Here is a 22,537-nt window from a genome sequence, read left to right on the forward strand (position 1 = left end):
TGGGTAAAACACGTAAATACTCAGTTTACCACCCTTCCACAAGATCATGTCGCAGCCGTTACGTTAGCTATTCCACCCAGCCTATTCCACCTCGCCCTACGGTACAAACATTGACGACATCCTTGTCTGCATTTTGTTATCTATTTCACGTGTCTTTTGTTTTTAGGTTTTCAAGATGTCAATTACGCTGGACAACAACAAGCGCTTGGAAACAGAAAGGTGAAACGAAGAATGGCTTCAACTTTCAGTACTGGATGCCACAGAGCCGCCGCCGCAGTGTTTGCGGCTTGTTTCGGTAGGGCAGTGGTCATCACGTTCGTCTCTCATACGAAACGTCCCCAGTTCGAAACTGGGCCCAAGCTGCAGCCTTTCACATGGGCGAGTACGTATCTTTCTTACTTGCTTTCCCATCTGCAAAGCTGCCTTCGAATTTGCTTGAACAAATCTGCTCTCGTAGTGAAATGTAACGCAATTCCATTTAATTACAGTGCAAAGCATTGTAAAGTTTTTCTCCAACCTGGTTCTGATCATATGCCATTCTATTTGAGAGTGTAGTTACCGCCTTCTGATCCTTCCACGAAAAGAAGGGCCGCATTTGCATTCCTTGCGCAGGCGGCCCGGTTCAAAGACAGGGAAGAAGCTGATGCTCTGGTGTCACAGCGCACCACTAATTCCCGAACTTGTCTGTCTGCCAAATGCAATAGCTGTAGAAGGAAAAAGAAAACGTGCTCCAAACTTCCCTTTTTCATTCATCCCTGGTTTTGAAGTTCTAAACTCTAGATATAGATCCATACGAATGAGCGAATTTCCCTCCTGTTAACTCCCACCAAACTCACATCGCCTGGAACTCTTCCATATGGACACAACTCAGTTCTACCTGGTGTCACACCACATGATCTATTCGTCTTTTCCACCACGCCATGAAACCCCGCCTTCTCTTTTCATATGTCATTATCACTCACTATATCGATGGATTCCTTTCCATTTTTTTCTTTCCAAGTAAACACTGTCCATTCTTCCTGACGACTTTTCATTCCAGTCATCGCTATCCATGTCTTTTATTATCTCTTTATATTCCAGTATTGTTCATGTTGAGAAAGGATGCTGGGTCCAATGCAACAAATTAAAGCCCGCTCCAATGCTGTATACTGCCATGACCAACGTAGTGAAAATGGAAGCTAATTCTTTCAAAAGTGAATCCGTTAGTTGTCGCATTATGTATCAGTCCCTGACTGGGAAGTGACCGTTTTTCCTCACTTTTCTCTCCTTTCTGAACATTTGCTAAAGCAACACAGTAAGGGAACATAGAATGCCTAAAGTTCAGAAACTGACTATTCGCTGCAAGAAATGCACACCAATCCTCCAGGGATTAACCCTCACAGAGCAATACTTTACCCTTTTTCTCTTCATTTGCTCCTGAATAAGGCACCTTACTGACAGTCGACCCAGTTGTCGGCAAATCATATCTCTGGCGCAGTGAGGCAGCAGTGATAACCAGTGAGCCAACTTGCGGCCCTGTACAATATTGCAAGGCACATGCGGACGCGTTTGAAATGCAATTCCTGTCAAAGATGCTCTCCTTTCGTTGTTGCCCTTATTAGGATCAATAAATCCTGATTCCCTGACCAAGAAATGAACCCAAACCACAGCGGTGAAAGCGCTGCATCGTAACCATTAGCCGACCAGGAAGGACGGCATGTGCAGTTGTATCTTCTCTCAGCAGCACAACTTTCTTTTCCAGCGATGAGAAATTTCTATCAAAAAAGAATGTTCGTGACACCGTTCTTTTACAGCACAGAATAATACATTATGTCAGTGCCAGTCATTAAACATCCATCCATTCTCGTTTCCAGATACCAATACTTGGCCCACAGCCTGACGTCTGAAGTGTTCATTTCAATGAGACTTTCCATGCAACGTTTTAATCTCAAATGAACCAGTGATAGAGACTGAAGTCAGATACCGTCACATTTGTGCCTGACCTGCGGGAGAACTGAACCTCATTTTGACCCATAGAGGGAACTATACAGACACATCTTTTGATAGCGACGAAGGACTCAGGAGAGCCCAATTTCCATAAAATGAAGAATTGAACAGTCTGGCCTCTTCTTTGTTCACTATTAGCTTTAAAACCCGTTTCTGTTTACATAGGTAAACTGACAGGAGGCTGTCCTTCTAAGTCTGCCCCAATCGTGAATATTTGGAACCTGCTAAACGTTAATTTCTCCACTTCTGGGGCAGCCTGGCGAGCTAAGCTCTTCCAGCCTCCTATCTGTTTAATATGGATTCCAGCACATTCCTGTTTCTACATAAGGAACGGAAGCACACAGCCGCATCCCTGTACGTTTTCGTCCTGCACTGTTTCACCGTTACTTTACTGCTTCCATTGAGTCACGTTGTTCTTCCTGCCAAACAAAGGCATTCTTCGCATCAGAAGCTTGTCATTCTCATATTCCTCGAAAGAAAAACACGAATGTGGACTTCCAAACTGAAACAGATGAGGCATGGTCTGCGTAAAAAAAATGACTTCCAGCTGTTCCTTCAAAAATATTTCCTAACAACATATAGAACGCACCTTCGGATGCTTGCTGCAATAGTTGTAAGAAAATTCATCAAAACTGCCGTGCGAATGGAGGCTACAGCTCCTGGTTTACAAAACCAGGGCTCGAACCACTGCGTTAAGGAAGCACTAACGTCTTTAGACTGACAAAAGATGATGACCTCGAGAAGAATAAATTCTGTCAAATCAGTTTTGTGATAAAAGCTTCGTTTTGTGTGACAAAATACGACTTGAAACCCACTTCTTTGATCACTTGTTTGAAATAACACTTTGTCATCTTCCCAATATCTCATAATGTGACAGGGATCAACATTTGTTTAAACTCACACAGAGGAAATGTTTTGAAGTTTCTATTATGAAAAAGGCACGTTGTAGTGTTAATACCAATTAATTGTCCTTGATTTCAGCATGTATTACAGTTTTTCTTCATCACTTGGTGAGTAATTCCTTTCCTACAGCCCTGTGCGATTTACATAGCGATGGGATTTTATAATTTATGGCTTTGGCAGATGACGTTTAGGCACCAAACGTGAAACAGTTCAAATCGAACATGCTCTGGATGTTGGAATTCGAGGGAATGCACATATCTGAGAGAGCACTTTAAAACATAATCTCGGGTGTCGTGTCCGCTGGCTGGGTTTGCATTCTATTGACCAGCTCTGTTTGCTCTTGGGTGGGCTGGACGACATGACAGTGATACATAGAGGGAAGACAGTCAAGAGATTTGTAGAAAATGATGAAACCTTTGAAATTTAGCTGCCCAGTGATGGCTGAGCAACCCTTGTTATGAGTACACCCACATGCAGAGGAGGTATTGGAAGACATCAGAATTACATCATTGGGTGAATAACCTGCAATTCCTTCCCTTCCACCATGAGGGAGCCCGTGTGAAAAGATAAAACTGTGAAGGCCGCATTGCACGTTTGGGAAAATGGGCGTTGGTAAAAATGTCATTCAGATAATGAACAATGAAACAGTGAACAGAACGCAAGTGCACCCTTGAACAGAAGCTGAGGGGGTTAGAGCATAGAACATAGAACATTACAGCGCAGTACCGTCCCTTCGGCCCTCGATGTTGAGCCGAACTGTGTACCGATCTGAAGTCCACCTTACCTATATTATTCCATGTACGTCCATATGCTTGTCCAATGACGACTTAAATGTACTTAAAGTTAGGGAATCTACTACCGCTGCAGGCAAAGCGTTCCATACCCTTACTACTCTCTGAGTAAATAAACTACCTATGACACCTGTTTTATCTATCATTCCTCAATTTAAAGCTATGCCCCCTCGTGCTGGTTGTCGCCATTCTTGGAAGAAGGCTCTCCCTATCCACCCTGCTTCACCCTCTGAATCTAATATATGTCTCTGTTAAGTCACTTCTCAAACATCTTCTCTCTATCGAGAAAATTACAAGTCCCGCAGCCTTTCCTGGTAAGACTTTCCCTCCATACCAGGCTACATCCGAGTAAATCTCCTCTGCACCCTTTCCAAAGCTTCCATATCCTTCTTATAATGCGGTGACCAGAACTGTATACAATACACAAAGTGTGGCCGCACTAGAATTTTGTGCATATGTAGCATAACCTCATGGTTCCAGAACACGATCCCTCTATTAATAAAAGCTAAAACACTGTATGCCTTCTTAACAACTCTGTCAATCTGGCTGGCAACTTTCAAGGATCTGTGTACCTGGACACCGAGATCTTTCTGCTCATCTACACTACCAGGAATCTTACCATTAATCTAGTACTTTGCATTCCTCTTACTCTGACCAAAGTGAATCACCTCACACTTGTCCGCATTAAATTCCATTTGGCACCTCTCAGCCCAGCTCTGCAGCTTATCTATATCTCGCTGCAACCTTCTACGTAATTCGTCACTATGCACAACTCCACCAACCTCAGTGTCGTCTGCAAACGTACTAACACACCCTTCTACGCCCTCATCCACTTCGATTATAAAATGATCAGCAGTGGACCCAACAGCGATCCTTGCGGCTCAGCACTGTTAAGTGGACTCCAGGAGCAACGTTTCCCAACAACTACCACCCTGTGTCTTCTTTCAGCAAGCCAATTACTGACGCAAACTGCTTCATCTCCAACAATCCCATTCCTCCGGATTTTTTACAATAGCCTACTGTGGGGAACCTTATCGAACGCCTTGCTGAAATCCATACACACAACATCATCTCATCTACCTGCTTGGTCACCTTCTCAAAGAACTCCATAAGGTTTTTGTGGCACGACGTAACCTTCACAAAACTATGCTGACTATCCCTAATCAAATTATTCTTTTCTAGATGATTATAAATCCTATCTCTTATAACCTTTTCCAACACTTTACCAACAACTGAAGTGAAGCTCACTGGTCTATAATAAACAGGATTGTCTCTACTCCCATTCTTGAACATGGGAACCACATTTGCTATCCTCCAGTCTTCTGGCACTATTCATATAGACAATGACGATTTAAAGATCAATGCCAAAGGCTCGGCAATCACCCCAATGGCTTCCCAAAGGATCCTAGGATAAATCTCATCCGGTCCAGGGGACATATCTACTTTCACACTCTTCAGGATTTCTAATACCTCCTCCTTGTGAACCTCAATCACACCTCGTCCAGTTGCCCGTATCTAAGTACTCTACTCGACAATATTGCCGTTTTCTAGACTGAATACTGTTGAAATGTATTCAGTTGTGCTTCCCTTATTTCCACTGACTCTGCGCACAACTTCCCACGATGTCCCTGATTGGCGCTAATCTTACTCTCGTTATTCTTTTATTCCTTAAATACATATCGAAAGCCTTCGGTTTAACCCTGATCCTATCGGCCAACAACTTCTCACGTCGCCTCCTGGCTCATCTGAGCTCTCTCTTTCGGTCTTTCCTGGCTACCTTGTAACCATTAAGCGCCCTAAATGAGCCTTTGCATCTCATCCTAACATAAGCCTTCATCTTCCTCTTGACCAGAGAATCTACTTCTTCATAAACCACGGCTCCCGCGCTTTACAGCTTTCTCCCTGCCTGACAGATTCATACTTATCAAGGACACACAGTAGCATTTCCTTGAATTAGCTCCACATTTCTAATGTGCCTACACTGCAGTTTCCTTCTCCATCCTATGCTTCCTAAATCCTGCCTAATCGCATCATAAATGACGTTCCCCTAGCTGTAACTCTTGCCCAGTGGTATACACCTATCTATATCTATCACAATAGTAAACTCAACAGAACGGTGATCTCTATCACCAAAGTGCTCACCTACTTCCCAGTCTAACACTTGGCCGGGCTCATTATCCATTACCGAATCTAATGTGACCACGCCCCTTGTTGGCCTGTTTACATACTGTGTCAGGAACCCCTCCTGCACACAGTGGACAAAAACTGACCCATCTATAGTAATCGTACTATAGTGTTTTCTGCCAATATTTGGAAAGATGTAGTCCCCCATGACAACTACCCTCTCTCCCTCACTCCTATCGAAAATCATACTTGCTATCCTTTCATCTACATCTCTGGAACTATTCGGAGGCCTGTAGAAAACTCCCAATAGCGTGACCTCTCCTTTCCTGTTTCTAACTTCAGCCCATATTACGTCAGTTGACAGACCCAAATATCCTTTCTGCAACTGTAATACTGTCCTTGACCAACACAGCCACACGTCTCCCTCTTTTACCTTCTTCTCTGTTCTTATTGTAATCCTGGAATCTGCAACAACCATTCCTGTCCCTGCTCTGTTCATGTCTACGAAATGGCCACAACATCGAATTCCCAGGTACCAATGCAAGCTGCAAGTTCGTCCACCTTATTCTGGATGCTCCTGGCATTGAAGCAGACACACTCCAAACCAAATTCTTGCTTGCTGGTGCCATCTTGCGCCCCTGAAGCTTGATTCTGGACCTCCCTACTCTCAAAAATTTCTATACTTGAACTGCAATTTTGGTTCACATCCCCCTGCTGCATTAGTTTAAACCCACCCCAATAGCCTTCGCGAATTTCCCGCCCCCACCCAAAGATATTGGTACCCCTCTGGTTCAGATGAAGATCATCCTGTTTGTACAGGTCCCACCGACCCCAGAAAGAGCCCCAATTATCCAAGAATCCAAACCCTCAACTCCTCTCTCTCTCTATCCATTGCTCCACTAGCACCAGAGTAGGGAGGGATTTTGAAAGAACGGATCGAAGTGTATTATGACCGTGTCGTCCAAACGAAGGTTTAGCGTTTGAGCTGCAGAAGGGCAGAGACGTGGAAGAGTTAATGATGTTAATGAGGTGCAAGTCGGCTGACATGGTGATGATGGCGACATGTGGTTAACAACACATCATGAGTTGAAGGATTTCACCATGGTAATGACGTGTCTGTTCAGACTCAAACCAATGCCAGGGAGAAATTTGAATCAGTGGCGAGGCATTTTCTCCTGTCACGTCGTCGATGATGCCTTCCAGCTCATCTCATCCACTTCCCTCAACCCCACTCCCAAAACACATCCCTCCAAATATGACGAGGACAGAAATTCGTTCTTCAACACTTTAAAATCTTGCAGCCTCTGTAGACATCATGTCATCCTCCGGTATTTCCGTCAGCTGCAAATGAACACCAACAATTAAGATGTGCTTCCCTCCCCACCCCTATCCATTTTCTATAATATCATTCCCTCTTCCACTCCCTTACAAAGTGCACGCTACCACAAAACCACCCTCCCCTCCCAGCACCTTCTCATTCCTACACGGGATTTGCAAAACATCCACCCACACATTCGTCCTCAACTCTGTCAAAGGCTCTTGCATGTCCATCAGAGTTTTACCTGCATTTCCACGCATGTCATTTACTGTAACAATTGCTCCCTTTGCTGTCTCCTCGACATTGTGGAAATTGGATGCCTAATTACAGACCGCTTCGGAAAACATCTCCGGGACATCCGCAACAAACAACACCACTGGCCTCTGGCTGAACAGTCAACTCTCCCTCCCACACAGCGAAGTTCATTCAGGACCAGGGCCTCCGCCGCTCTCATGAACTGTCCTATCTGTACATCTTCCATCCCACCTATCTGCTCCAGCCTGCGCTGCGACCTTTCATCATTATCCCCACCTCCGTCAATCTATCACGCTCTCCGCTACCTTGTCCCACCCCACCCGCTTCCATTTGTCTCTGTACCCCCTCGGTTCACAAGCCTCTTTCCTGATGAAGTCTCGTGTCCAAAATATCGATTGTCCTGCTCATTCGTTGCTGCCTGCCCTGCTGCGCTTTTCCAGCATCACACTTTCGACTCAGTGGAGAGGTAGTGGATTTTCAGCTCGGGACTGAAGTCAGAGGCCTCAGTTTTGCAATGATTGAATTGTAAGAAATGTCTGCTCCATTAGGACTGTATGTCAGGCATGTCAGGACAATGTTTGACCTGGAGGGAACACGGAGGCGATCGTGTTCCTATCCACCTGCTGACCTGCTCGTTCTCTGTGGTGGAAGTTGTGTGCATGAAAGATTCTGACAAAATTCTGGTCACATTCTTAGTGTCGAAAATCCCTTACCTTCAAACCATATCTTCAGACAGATTGTAGAGTCTTTTGAAAGACGGTTTCACACTCTCATTTTGGGATCACATCAATTTCGCAGGATATTAGAAGGGGTAGATTTAGAAGTCAACCTCTCCACCATAATCTGATGGATCCACTAATTCTATCCCAAATACAACTTGATCAGATTTCGAACATGAAAGGAAAAAGCTCTGGTAATAGTGTGAGATAAGTCGTTCACTTATTGTGCGTGTGGACCAGGTTTTTACCTGTCATCAGACTTACCCACCTCCATTGCAGTCATAGTAAGGAATGACTGTGGAAATGCAGGGATTAATTTCCCTGTCTGAGCTGAATTCCCATGGACGCAATGATACCAGGAACAAGCCATTCACCTGCTCAGAGTGTGGGAAGGGATTCACTCTGTCTCTGACCTGCTGCGACACCTGCTCGTTCAAAATGATGAGAAACGATTTCAGTGTCTGAACTGCAGAAAATGCTTTAAAACGTCCAGCGATTGGAGAACCGAACACGATGCTCATACTAATGAGAAACCTTTTCTCTCTCCGGACTTTGGAAAATGTTATCAAACCTCAGAAATGTGTTTCATCTCTGAGAAATATGCCCACATAAATAAGAGTCCATTAAGATATATAGAGACCTGACATCTGACCCACGTGCTCACCCGGAGTAGAGACCTTTCCAATTCCAAATCTGTGGGACCGTGCTGCAAAGTCCGAGCGACCGGATGACTCATCACCTTACTCGCCATATTAACAGGACTTTCTAAATGCCATGACTGCGGGAAGTGCTGCAGAAGGTGCTGAATACTTGCGTGTGTTCAACGTGTTCACACTGAATAAAGACATTAATCATTATAAACGTTCCTGGGGACAGTTCATCATGAACGTCATCACATTGTGGAGAAATCTATCAAATATGTAGCCTGTGGGATGTGCTCTCTAGTCTCTGTAGAACTGATTTCCCATCGATATTTTCGAATTGTGAGAGAAGCTTCAAGGAACCTATTCCAGGAATAGGTTTAAGCGATCATCTCAACTCTCAGTACACCATCTGGTTTGCATTTGGCCGCAAGCATTTACCTGCTCCATGTGAGCAAAATAGTTAGGTCACTCATCGACCCTGTTGAGAGAATAGAGGATCCCACTGAGGGAAGGAATTCACTCACTCATCCACCCTACTAAGGCAGCGTAGTGTTTACTTATTGCAACAGCAATTGAACATTGTTGTTCTTCACATTCAGGCCTGGAATCAAAGTTGGAATGGAGCAACAACACCCTCAATTCCTTTGAATGGATCCTTCATACATAGTGTGAATAGATGTGTTGGAACACTGACTCCTGCTGAACTCCACTAGTCACGAGCTGCCACCCTTTACCCAACTGTCTGCTTTCTGCCAATCAGCCAAGCCTCGGCACGGTGGCACAGTGGTTAGCAGTGCTGCCTCGCAGCGCCAGAGACCCGGGTTCAATTCCCGACTCAGGCGACTGACTGTGTGGAGTTTGCACATTCTCCCCGTGTCTGCGTGGGTTTCCTCCGGGGGCTCCGGTTTCCTCCCACAGTCCAAAGATGTGCAAGTCAGGTGAATTGGCCATGCTAAATTGCCCGTAGTGTTAGGTAAAGGGGAAAATGTAGGGGCATGGGTGGGTTACGCTTCGGCGGGTCGGTGTGGACTTGTTGGGCCGAAGGGCCTGTTTCCACACTGTAAGTAATCTAATCTAATCTAATCTAATCAAATAAATCAGCTTTGTGTTAAATGCTTTGAGTAGGTAATGAGCAAGTTAGACGTAGTCAAGCCGGTGGAGGTGACCAGCTTGAATTTCCCCAGGCATATGTCAAGGTGCAGTACGGCAAACTGCTAAAGAAGAGGACATGGATTGAGGCTTGGCTGATTGGCAGAAGGCAGACAGTTGGGTAAAGGGTGGCAGCCCGTGACTAGTGGAGTTCAGCAGGAGTCAGTGTTCCAACACATCTATTCACACTATGTATGAAGGATCCATTCAAAGGAATTGAGGGTGTTGTTGCTCCATTTGAAGAAGATACAATGATCGGTGTAAGGGCAGATCTTATTGTTGAAGTGGGCATGCTGCAGGATGACTTGAACAAACTGACTGCTTTGAAAAAATAGTTGCAGTTGCGGTACTTTGTGGAAAAGTGCACGGTCATATGTTTGGTGGGAAGAGTAGAGGCACAAACAATTTTATGAAAGCAGAAAGAATTCAAAGGTCAATTTTCTCTTATGTTTCACATGCAGTTTCAGTTGATGTTTAGGAAGGCAAATACAATGCAGGCGTTCAGTTCAAGCAAATAGGAAAGCACGGGCAGAGGTTTAGGCCTCAGTCAATAGGAGGCTCTGGGCAGATGCATTTGGAACATTAAGAGTAGGTATTGGTGATGATATGTTTTGAGTGGTGGATCGGAGGTTTATAATGGCTGCCTCAGTGGCGATTACCCATGTCTTGCGGCCTCAGCGATGTTGGTTCAATATCTACTTTGGATGACTGTGTATTTGGAGTTTGCACATTCCTCCCCAGACGAAAGATGTGCGGCTGACGTTCTTTGGTCATGGGAAATGCAGAGTTACAGGAATTGAGTAGAGGTATGAGTTTGGGTGTGATTCCCTTCGCAGGATTAGTGGGGGCTACTTGGTCCGAATGGCCGGGTTCCACATTGTAGGTATTCCTTTAGAACAATGTTGGTTGCTGAGGCCTTGTCATAAGACTTTTTTTAAAAAAGGGGACAACTTCCATATAAACACATAGTTTCAAGTGAATCTCTTGAACGATATAAAGAGTGGAGGGGCATTCTTCAGGAGGATATTATAAATGTCAATCGAGGATATGAGATGTCATCAGAACATAAAGCTAAGTGTAGTCTAAAGAGAATCTACAATAATTAAGAACTTGAGACCAAATAGGACTTTAAGATGAAAGAGCTCACCTTTGTCTTGAATCTCAGCAGATGGAGAGACATATAATGTTCACTTCGCGTCAGTTTACACCATGGAGAACGACATAACGGGTACAATTAAATATTGATGTTTTGAAAGTCGTTCCCATTGAAAAGGGGAAGGGCTGGAGGACCTGGAAAATATAAAGTTGGATATTTCTCTGGGATCTGATCTCCTGTATCCCGGAAACTTGTGGGAAGTTCGGGAAAGAAACCTTTGGAACTTTCGTCGAAATATTTTTATCATCTATTATGACAAGTGGGGCGCCGAATGATCAGGGGATGGCTAGTGTGCCTTTGTTTAGAAAGGAATTCACGGAGAAGCCTGGGAGCGATCGATGATTGTGTCTGGTTATGGTCGTGGGTAAGTTGTTTGGTGCAATTCTAAATGATAGGATTTACATGAATGTTTAGATACAAGGAATGAATCGGGATAATCAGCATGGTTTTGCACAGAATTGATTGAGTTTTTTGAGCGCGTAACCAAGAAGATCAATGAGGACAAAGTAACAGACTTTGCTCACTTGGACTTTAATAAAATATTTTACACGGTTCCACGTGGTTGACTAATTCATAAAGTTAGATCGCATGGAGTTAAATGTAAGTTTTCCACTTAGATATGAAATTAGTTTAACAGCAGTATGCTCAGAATGGTGGTGCAGGGTCGTTGTCAGGCTGAAGGACTGTTACCAAAGGTGTCCCATTGGCTGAGCGCACATTCATTTTCTTTACATTTAAATAAATGTTTTAGGTGGCAAGCTAGAAATAAATTTGCAAAATTGGTCGTAGAAGGTTGTGAAGCGATTTTCTCGTCAAGTCAGTTTCTCTCTGGCCTCAAGTTTAAAAAGCGTGTGGGAGAGGAGTGGAGAAGTGTCATTCGTCCATTGTGAAGCGCACGATATCAGGCATACATCTATTCTCGTCCTGGTTTGCAGCAGTTACATTCTCCCTGTGATCTTAAATGACATTACAATGATGCTGAAGGTTGACCTGGTCACACTGTTGTAATCCCGTTGAGGAGCGTATTCTCATGTTCACATACAGAGGCAGTCACACAGGCACATTCTCCGACAGTGACAGTGTCCTCAGGATTCTCCCCACTCCATGTGATTTACGTCTGTAAGTTTCTCCAGAGAAAGGCGGCTTGAAGTGGAATACAAGGCACTTCGCCGTTGTGGTGAGACGCAATATGAAATGGATACTGAGCTGAAATAATCGAACACGCTTCTCATGTGTAACTTTCAATAACACAAATCCCACCAAAACAAGCCGTCTGGCTCCTGGGGCCTGACAGGATAGCGCCCAGCAGACATTCCTCAAAAAAAAGACAACGGACCCACGGCAAAATCTAAACACTTTCACGTCTGATCTTGTTCTATTTCTGCCTCTGTCACACCTCCACTTTCCCCTGAACGTCCAGTCCCGATGTCAATGGGCTGTTTGATACAAACACAGGCACATCGAGAAAGTAATCTTTATCTCAAAAGCAGAGCCAGGGAATGTAAGCTGCAAGGGCTTGCTCTCGGCTGGTTAATGAGACATCACGGTCTCATCGTCCTGATTATCAGATAGACTGATTCCACAAATATGCACCGTAATAGTTATTACCAATTGAAATGTGCCAATGAATACCGTGACTGTCAGAACTATCGGGGAGAGTAGCTTCGACCTCTTCCTCGCCGAAGGACATTTTGCAAAGGATGTCCTGTTACTTCACAAACTGACCACCTCGCAGCTGGCCATGGAAGTGTCTAGCACAAAAATGCCCTTTGGCCCACTAATTCTGCACCAGTCCAACACAATCCCCTGAATGGTTCTTATCTCATTTGGCGTCACTTTTGTCAGAGGGGCAAACGTATTCAGTAATGGAAGTGTACAACTAAATGGATCTTACCTGCTTTGGAGTTTTCTGCCTTTTCCATCCTGACAGGCGGTTGGTTGCAGATTACTAACGTTCCTTGCCTGAGTTATACGCATTTCACCTCATCCTGCAATTTGAATTTGAAACAAGAAAGCAGAGAACAAGCACTCTTCAAGTTCACTCTCGGCTCTCAATTACAGTTAGAAAATGCTTAACTGCAATGAGGAATCCACAGTGGAATTAATGCACATCGCGTCAACCACTTGGCCACAACTGCAGAAGCGCGCTAGTAAACTTGTTTCAAGTTTATTGGTTTGAATTCAATCACCACAGTTTCGATAGGGTTAAATGTCAGGACATGTTTGGACTGTGTAAACAATCTCGATGGTTGAAATGGTCATTCAGTTAAAAAGAAAGGGAGAGATTTCAGGAGAAACTAAACAGATCTGGCAGCATCTGGGGAGAGGTAAACAGAGACAACGATTTCTGTTCTGAACTCGGTAAAATCCCGGAACTGTGCGGACAAAAAAAACAACAGATGGTGTGAGAACAGCTGTCGCTCTGTTCCTGGGTCGTGTGAGAACAGCAACCTGTCAGTGAAGAGCCGAACGAACTGACTAACATCGCCACAGAGACTGTTGAGCCAATGGCTTCAATGATCCCCGAATGCAAGCTGCAGCTTGCTCCTCCCATATTGACAATTATCTTTAATTAGTATGTCGTTTCCGAAATAAATCCTGGGCAATTCACGGTGAAGACATGGGAATAGTCTGATCCCACCCTTTACAGTCACATGCATGACACCGGAAATCAGTTATCCTCCTACAGAGAACGCCTCATTTCCAGCCTTTCAGTGTCCTATCTGTTCCCGCATTTTCTAATTGCCCCGGAGCTGAGATGAGATTTGACTTCCTGACGTGCAGGAACAGAATCCTTCAATGTCACAGATCAATTCAAGTCCGGAGTACATCAGAGTCAAAATACCGGCCTCCGAAAAGAACAGAAAGATTTCTAAACTGTCTCTGCCCAGCCGGCCAGTTCACCCCTCATTTTCCACTGAATCAGCGCCCCAAGGAATATCTAAAGATTCACAAAGCTCGACGCTGGAATTTCTGTTTTGCTTGTTGAAAGGTTTCCCATTTGACAATTGGCAACATTTTCCCAGATTCTTTTCACAATCCTCTGCTTTGCACCATGTAGAGAGATAAATAAACCTCCTTTTGTAGAGAGATAAATAAACCTCCTTTTGTGGAGAGATTCACGTCTGTGGAAATGTTTTCTTTGGAGCAAGATTCCTGTATGTCAAGCAATGAGCAGGCCTGAGAACATATCGAGTTGTTGAGACGGTTTTTCTGGAGTTCCAGAGATAACTAATCCAACGAGAAATCATTTAAAATCAACTGAGAGTGAAACATGCTCGGTATTGATGAGAGATTGAATGCATATAAAGGATCCATTTTCATGAGCAGAGAGATTAATAATATAGCAATGGTCGAGTGAAAAAAGATGCATTTTTATCGCACCTTTCAGCTCCACTCCAATCACAGGCACTGAAGCACCTGTGAAGCAGATGTGTCATTGTCAGTAATAATGTGCTCATCAGGGCAGTTTGTTCAAACAGAGGTTAAAAAAGAAAACACAGAACTGGCACTGGAAACAGCAGTGAGATTGTGTTTTACTTTAAAAGTTTGTTCTGTTCTACTTTATATTCAGAATAGTGAAGGACCGGAGATCCCAATCTCAGGGGAAGGGGTTACCCACATAAGAAATAAATTAGGAGGATGTTCTCACATTCAGAGGGTAGCAAGTATGTAGAAATATGTACAGCAGAGGCCTTTCAAGACTGAGTATATTCAAGGCTTCAATTATCTCTCTGTTAATAGCATGGAGAAAGGGGCAGTGTGAAATGTGTCCAAATTTGCTGACAATACACACGCGTGGGAGAGCATGTTATGATGAGATCGTGGCATATAGATAGATTGGGTGAGTGGTCAAAAACTTGTCAGATGCAGTTACATGTCCGGATTATGAGGTCATGCACGTTGGTGGGAAGATTCAAAAGAAAGAGTACCATTAAAATCGAGAGAAAGTAGAAGAAACGTGTGACAAAGTGGAGTCTTATACACGGCACAAACAAAGTTTAGTATCATATTATTTCCATGACAAAAAGGATGGCTCCCTTTACGATTGCTAACAATGAAAGAGATGATTTCCCAGGAAAGAAAAAAATAACTGAAACTAATAGCTGAATCGAAAATTTAGAAAAGACTTGGATCGTTCCAATGGACGACGTTAATGTTTATGGTTCTCTAACATTTGTTTACAATGGGGCTGGGTGTGGGAATTAGGGGAGCTGCGGAGTGGAAGTCAGATTACCCATGAATACTCTCATGCTTCATCTGTCATCGTCATTTTGTACGTTTTATTTCGCATTTTGCTTCCTATGAGTGCCCTTGTAAACTGTACCCGCTGGTGACTTATTTCCCTGGTTGTTCTTCATCACGACCCGATAGAAATCAACATTCGTTTCTCCTGAATCTCGGTAATTTCTGATCACATGTCACCAGCACCTCGACATTTTCCACGTCGGTCTGCCTTCTTGAAATATTAATTGATCCGTCACTGTGTTACTGTTGCACAAATCAAGAACAAATCAAACTGCACCAATAGCATCTCGGATGTAAACGCAGATAACTGAAGCCGCTCCCCAGACTACCGCAAACTGTGCGATCACAGAAGCACACATTGTACAGCCAGGAAACTCAAAACAACAGAAACACTCTTTTGGGCTGCGGACCTGTTTTTTTTTCTCAATCAGCAATCGAATTTTACATTGGTAACATCAACAGTTCCCTCACACAAGGAACTAACTAATGTTGCAGACGGAGGATAAAGTGTGGACTCTAGATACTGGAGATCAGAGTCAAGAGTGCGGTGCTGGAAAACACAGCAGATCAGGCAGCAACTGAGGAGTAGCAGAATCGACGTTTTGGCCGAATATCTGATGAAGTATTCATGTCAGAAACATCCATTCTCCTGCTTCTTGGATGCTGCCTAACCTGCTGTACTTTTCCAGCAACACATTCTCCATTGCTGCAGACTGTCACACATTGCGAGATTCCTGCCACGGAATCAGCGACACTCAGTGTCATGAGTCAACCTACTGCGGACACCTGGCAGTGGTGTTTCATGTCAAGTTGATCTTCAAGAATGCGTATCGTGAGTTGTCTGTCCTGTATAATGTTTCCTGCAGTTACGACATGCAATATTTTTTTCTTCCAAATTTGTCTTGCCTATGATGGGTATTTGGTCCATTTTTTGGTGAGTTGTTGTCAAATATGTCTTTCGGTTATGCTGTCTCATATCTCCGAGTGGTGAGAGGAGTCTGGCTGCACGTGCCGAGACATACTTTTACCTATAATGTGGAGAGCTTGGTTTGTTGGGTAATGGCATGTCCTCCTGGCGTTGGTTTTGACAATGAATCTGCGGGAATATCTATTGTTGCAAAATATTTCTGGAAGATCCACTAAACAACACAACCATCTGTTCTGAGTAGCAATGCACAGCGATGACGAGGACAACAAATTCGACTGTGACAACACAAATACATTGGGGCCCGCTAAACAGAGTGAAGCCAGAGAATTTCTAGAATGACGAGACTCATCCAATGACTCCATCAAAAAACAAGTTGATCTGGACTAAACATCCTGGGACATGCAAAGTAACGACAAGAAACAGAAACTGAAAGCAGTGGGAAATAAATCAAATCAATTCGAAACGCTGCAGGACAGCAGAGCTTCACATGAGTTTCATCTGCCTTGAAGATATCACCGAGAAAGGGGAGGAAACGGCCGCAAACCAACTTCCCAAAACCACCGAATTTCCCCACACCATCTGCATCCTTCACCTGAACAACAGTTCATACACAAACCTTGAAAACCTGAAACAGTCAGAGCCGCCCCAGCGGGAAAATGAACACTAGCATCCCACGTGACAACTGAGGTTACCAAACGCCACACGGTGGATGTCGGAGCTAACTGAGGTTTCAAGCTACTTGTGCATGCTCTTGTCAATAACACCTGCTTGATTATCCTTATCCCATTTTCCATCATTTACCGTTGTATGCCTTAAGCATTGCAAATTCACAGTTAAGTATCTCTGAAGATTATTAGAATTTCTGCCGCTCTAACTCATAGGGACAGTGATGTCCAGATTCCAATGACTCGCAAGCTGATAAAGTTTTTTTTTGTGTAGAGCTACTCGAACGTTTATGACTCTTATCTTAAATCTATGATTGATTGATCCATCCATCATCGAGAAATCTTTCGTTCAGTGTACCCAATCCATGCCCCTCATTATTTCCTACATCTCAATACTGTCTCCTCTCAATCTCTCCTGCTCTCACAAAAGCAATCCCAGTCTGTCTAAACTCTTTCATAGCTGAAGTTCTTCAATGAAGACAATATATTGGCAAATCACTTCTGCACCATTTCCAAAGCTGTCATATCGCTTCTTTTATGTGAATTGCAGAATTATACATAACACTCTAGCGAGAGACGAATAAAGACTTGAAATAAATGTGGGGAATTCGCAAACATTGGTCTTTTCCAATAAAGTCTCTTTTCCTCGATACTGTTCTGCGTCCTTTTCATGAACCCAGTGCTCCAATGATATCTGGTCCATGCAAATCAAACACTTTACATGAGGATTGATAACCCAACCACATTATCTGATTGCATTAAGTGGCTTAAAGCTCCTCATGGTGGTATTGGTGCAAGTTCACCTAACAAGAGTGACAGCTGCAGCACTAACTTAATGGTGTCAATGTGAAAGTGAATGTTACTTTGTGCAATGCCCCAGTGGCATGTGAGGAAGGATAGAATGGAAGAATAGTGATTGGGAAAGGGAGGAACCTCTCCGAGATTAGGTGCTGATAAAGTTTGAAGCAAAAAAATCATCACCTTCAGGAGCATTTTAACCTTAAAAATTAATTTCTTCCATTCTGCGTTTGTTTTGCAAGGGTTATGTGAAGTAACATGGAACAAATGCGCATTGCTGATACTCGGATTTGAATGGAGGTTGCTTCGGCCACAATGCAGAGGATGAGCCACTATACGATCACATGAAATAATAACCAACAGTAAAAGCAATAAATGCAATGGCTAAGATTGGCGAGGAACAGCACCACATGCACAAGAGGACAACCCACTGAGATTGGGTTGTATCGTCATCTTCGATGTCCTCAGTGGCTGTGGAGAGTCCACCATTGAGAATGTTGAAGACTGATTTCGATAGATTTTGAGAAAAGATGAAATGTACAGGCTGAGCAAACAAATTGTTGAAATGTTGGTTTAAATAACAACGAAGTTTCTCATCGTTACTTTACCAGTGCCTCGGGACAAGGTTGTAACTGCGGTTGCACACTTCAATCACACTGGCTTCCAGGTCTGGAATCACAGAAATTTAGCGACGCAGTGGCGAAGATCCGATCGGAATTTGAGAGCGGAATGAACGCGTGAATCTTTACTCTTTCTGCCACTGACCAAGTCCGTGAGCATGCAGTTCTTCTATGAAGGCAGAGAGGCGCGTGAAACGCCCAGGATGGGAGCTCCAAACTAGACTGGAGCAACTGGAATAGAGAGCTGTGGGAGAAAAGGCTGGGAGTTCTAACCTTATCTGGATACACTTCAATTGACATGGCGCAGTAACCTTTGGGTTGATGGAAACTATCTTGAGCCATTTTAATCTGAACTGAAATAGTTTTTGACAGCATGCATTTTTGTGGATTGAGGGAGGATCTGCCCCAGGGAATTGTCACAATTATAAATAAACATTTCGCAAAGACTGAACTCGTCTAGGTGTATCTGTGCATTGTGAAATGGGCTAAATATCAGTGCACTCTGACATTTCCCATATTCTGACTTTGCAGTCGGTTAATTTTCTGGAAGGAATTTTAAAAATATTTTTTGTGTTATTCAATTTCCTGCTAGCTTGTTCTGGTCTGGTCATTGATATAACATGAAAAACCGAACATTAATATGATTTTGGGATTCGGTTCGACGTTCCCTCGAATTACGGAAGAACAACAGGACAGCAGAGGTGAAATTTATCAGAACAGCAGTGATCAAATTGAATGAATGGGCAGACAGAGGATGAAAGGAAGCTTCATGGGGATAAATGTCTTTTCTTTGCCAATGAAACTACCCGCATCACAAAGTGTCTCACGAGACTGACAGAAATGAAGTTTATAAATCCTTATAAACTTGAGGTGGGGAGAATGTAAACACAGCCAGCTCAAACAAAAAAACAGAATCATTTGTTCTTTTCTGAACCTCAGTCCCGGACTGACTAAGATGACCTTTGGAAAATTATTTTGCACAATGTCCGAAGAGGACTTACAGATTCGACCACGGAAACCCAATTAAATATCAAGATCAAATCATACCACTTTATTCGCTACATCCCCCCTTTTGACACATGGTCCTCACTGTGTGTTAATTGGCATGGAATGGGAATAATGATCGCGTTGACAGGGTTTACCAATGGGGCCACACCACACCCATTCCCTCATTCTGCACCCTGTCCATTCACGCTTGTCCTTCGGCGTGGCCTGCGACTCGACCTCCCATAAGTCTGCTTTAGATTACAAATAATTGACATACACATGTCAACTGATCACTTGGTGGCTGCTGGGCTGCTGTCCTTCCCGGTGAGTTTGCATTCGCATTGCCTTGAGAAAGGGAATCGTACTTTTTCGTGTGGGCTTCACATTTACAGACAAGGAATGATTTAGGCGGTAGGACCGCTTCCAGGAGGTCAGAAGTCAGACCACGGTGTATTTTGGGCTTTCCAGTGTAGGTCAAGAAGCCCCTGTGTTTCCACAGAGTTCCACAATTATGTACAACCCCGAATGCATATCTGCTGTCTGTGTAAATATTCACTATCATTCACTCAGCCAATTGACATGCCTCAGTCAAGGCAATCAGCTTTGCTGCTTGAGCTGACAGATGACAAGGGAGTGATTCCGCTTTAACTACCTCGTGGGTAGTTACTACAGCATACCAAACACAATTCTGGCCTGTCCGTTTGCCCCTGAATGCGGACCCATTCACAAAAAAACGCAATATCCTGATTCTGAGTTTGTGAATCCTGCACGCCTGGTCTTGGTGAGTTACAGCGACACAGTCATGTGGGTCTCTGTCTCCTGTTGTGGCGAAAAGGCTAGCAGCATTACGGACGTTACATCTCGTTATTGTAATGTTAGGCATCTCCAATAGTACAGTATTGTTTCTGAGCCAATGTGCTGCAGACATGTGTGCTGTGTTTTGCTCGGAAAACAGTAAGGATGCATGTGGGACCAGGAGGGTTAATTCTCCAAAGCCGACTGTGTCCCTGGACGCTACAACAAACTTTTTAAGCTGCAAACACGGCTTGCAGGCATATAGGCAATCCTGCCGCTACGGGGTCAAGGTTTAGCCAAAATGTAAGCTACTGCCTCAATTTTCCCACATTCTCCTGCATCAGCTCAGATGTCATGCATCTACCGTTTGTACAAAAGGCTTGTTTGGATTCGGACCCCCAGTGTAGGTGTGGTTTGGAGCGCCTGTTTAATTCAACTGCAACGGTCTCTGGTTCTGAAACTCTAAGCCATTGGAAATTTCATTTAGGGGCGCCTCAAGGGTTGTGTAATGTGGGATAAAAAATCGACAGTAGGAGTGCAAGACCAAAAAGAATAGCAATTGTTACTTCGTTTGAGGCTTTGGAATTTGCTGGATTGTTTGAACTTTGTCTTGACCAATGCCCTTCCCTTGTTCAGACAAGAAATGACCAAAGAACTTCACCTGTTGTTGCACAAATTGTAGATTTGCGAAACAAGCTTTGTGCCCATTCCTGGCGAGATGGCAGAGCGACACAAGCGTATCTTTCTCACATTGTTCCTCTGTTGGTGCTGCTATTAAGCATTCGTCTACATACTGCAGAAGCGCTGTCCCCGGGGTTAAAACAAAAATCTCCAGACTCCAGCATCGAGCCTCATTAATTATGGTGGGGGACTCACAGTCATCTTGACAAAGTCGCTTGAATGTATATGATTTGCCTTTGAGTGGAAAAGTGAACCAGAATTGACTTTCTGGGTGTACCGGTACACTAAAGAAGACATTTGATAAATCCACAGCAGAGAACCATTTACTGTCCGGTGGAATTCGAACTCATATAGTACAAGGATTAGGAACATTTGGGGCGGGCGGAACAACAGCATAATTGACTACCTGCAGGTCTTGAACAAAGCTCCGTTTCCCCGATGCACCTGGAATGTTTGCCTTTTTGACCGGAACAATGGGGGCTCTCACCGGTGATTATCCACAGGGAATTATCACTAAAGCTTTCAGGAGGGATGCAAAGTAGTATCCTTTGGCAGCCTCGTGTTTTAACGGGTCTCGTGCTCTGCATGGACGATACTCAGACTTCCGGGCTATTTTTATGGGTTCACAGCTTCCTATGAACCCCACATCACATTTGTCTTTTGCCCTGCACTCAGTAGGGACCCTTCTTAATCTTGGGTCCGAGACATCTACCATACCTAATCGCCAGGCTACCCTCTTGGCGGGGGTTACCTGGACTGCTCTATCTGCCTGTCCTTATGTGTGCATTGAATCAGGTACGCACATCGTCGCTGAAAACACAATCTTTCGTTTTTTTGTGCCTGCAGTATGCATCGTCTCAAATCCTGCCACCTCTCGCTGGATGCCTTCGCCAATGGTACGTGAGGAAAGATGTCTTCCACATCAAAAGGATTTTTTTTTTCTCATTCCTTGACTGTTTGTCCCTGATATGGTAGTTTACTGGCCTTGTATGTCTGCTATTATTTCGGTTTAACTTTACATTTTTTTCTGTCTGTCTGCAAAACATGCCTCTGCAAAGTCAGGTAATTACTTATTTGTTTCCCTGTGCTTTTATTGGATTTAAAATAAATGTTATTTTACCATTACAATGGACATCACATTATTTTACAGGTTGCGGCAACAGCGAGGGTCGAAGTGCCTGTACTGCATTGTAACGTTCGATGTTGTCAGTTGCATTTCCTGCTGGTTTCAGATATCTCTCCTCACTCTGGAAGCTCCCAGTCGCATGTTCCAGAGATTTCTCTGCACTTCAGTTAATCGAGGCAACTGTATTTCCTGCTCAGAATGTGATCTCTCTCCAATGGAGAGAGGAAAATAAAGTCGGTGACAAAGCTGAGATCACTTACGTTCTGTCCAGAATCAACAAAAAAAATCCCGATCTTCCAGTCTCCGTAACTTCAACATTACAATGTGTTCCCACCCTTCAGGCTCTCTGCTTGTATTCCTGATGAAGGGCTGTTGCCCGAAACGTCGATTTCACTGCTCCTCGGATGCTGCCTGAACTGCTGTGCATTTCCAGCACCACTCAAATCTAGACACTGTGTTCCCAGGCCATCATTTCAGTCTCTGGTTTGCTGCAGTGCTCCTTCAAGACACAACACAAGCTGGAAGACACGCAACTCATTTTCTACCGACAGACCATGAAAACTTTAGGACCCAACATCAAGTTCAATCATTTTAGAAACCGTCCGCCGTCTTACACATTCTTCACCCACCCTCCCTTCCCATTA

At 43.9% G+C, this 22,537-nt stretch overlaps 1 long non-coding RNA gene across 1 annotated transcript in view; it reads right to left on the reverse strand.

Annotated features, from left to right (window-relative positions):
• Positions 1-22,537, reverse strand: part of LOC148135220 (uncharacterized) — a 580,459-nt gene that overhangs the window by 136,008 nt on the left and 421,914 nt on the right. The gene's annotated exons all lie outside the window — the stretch shown is intronic.

The sequence above is a fragment of the Chiloscyllium plagiosum genome, unplaced genomic scaffold (assembly GCF_037043375.1).
Source record: "Chiloscyllium plagiosum isolate Xiang-an unplaced genomic scaffold, Cpla_swu_hap1 HiC_scaffold_51, whole genome shotgun sequence".
NCBI classification, from domain to species: Eukaryota; Metazoa; Chordata; class Chondrichthyes; order Orectolobiformes; family Hemiscylliidae; genus Chiloscyllium; species Chiloscyllium plagiosum.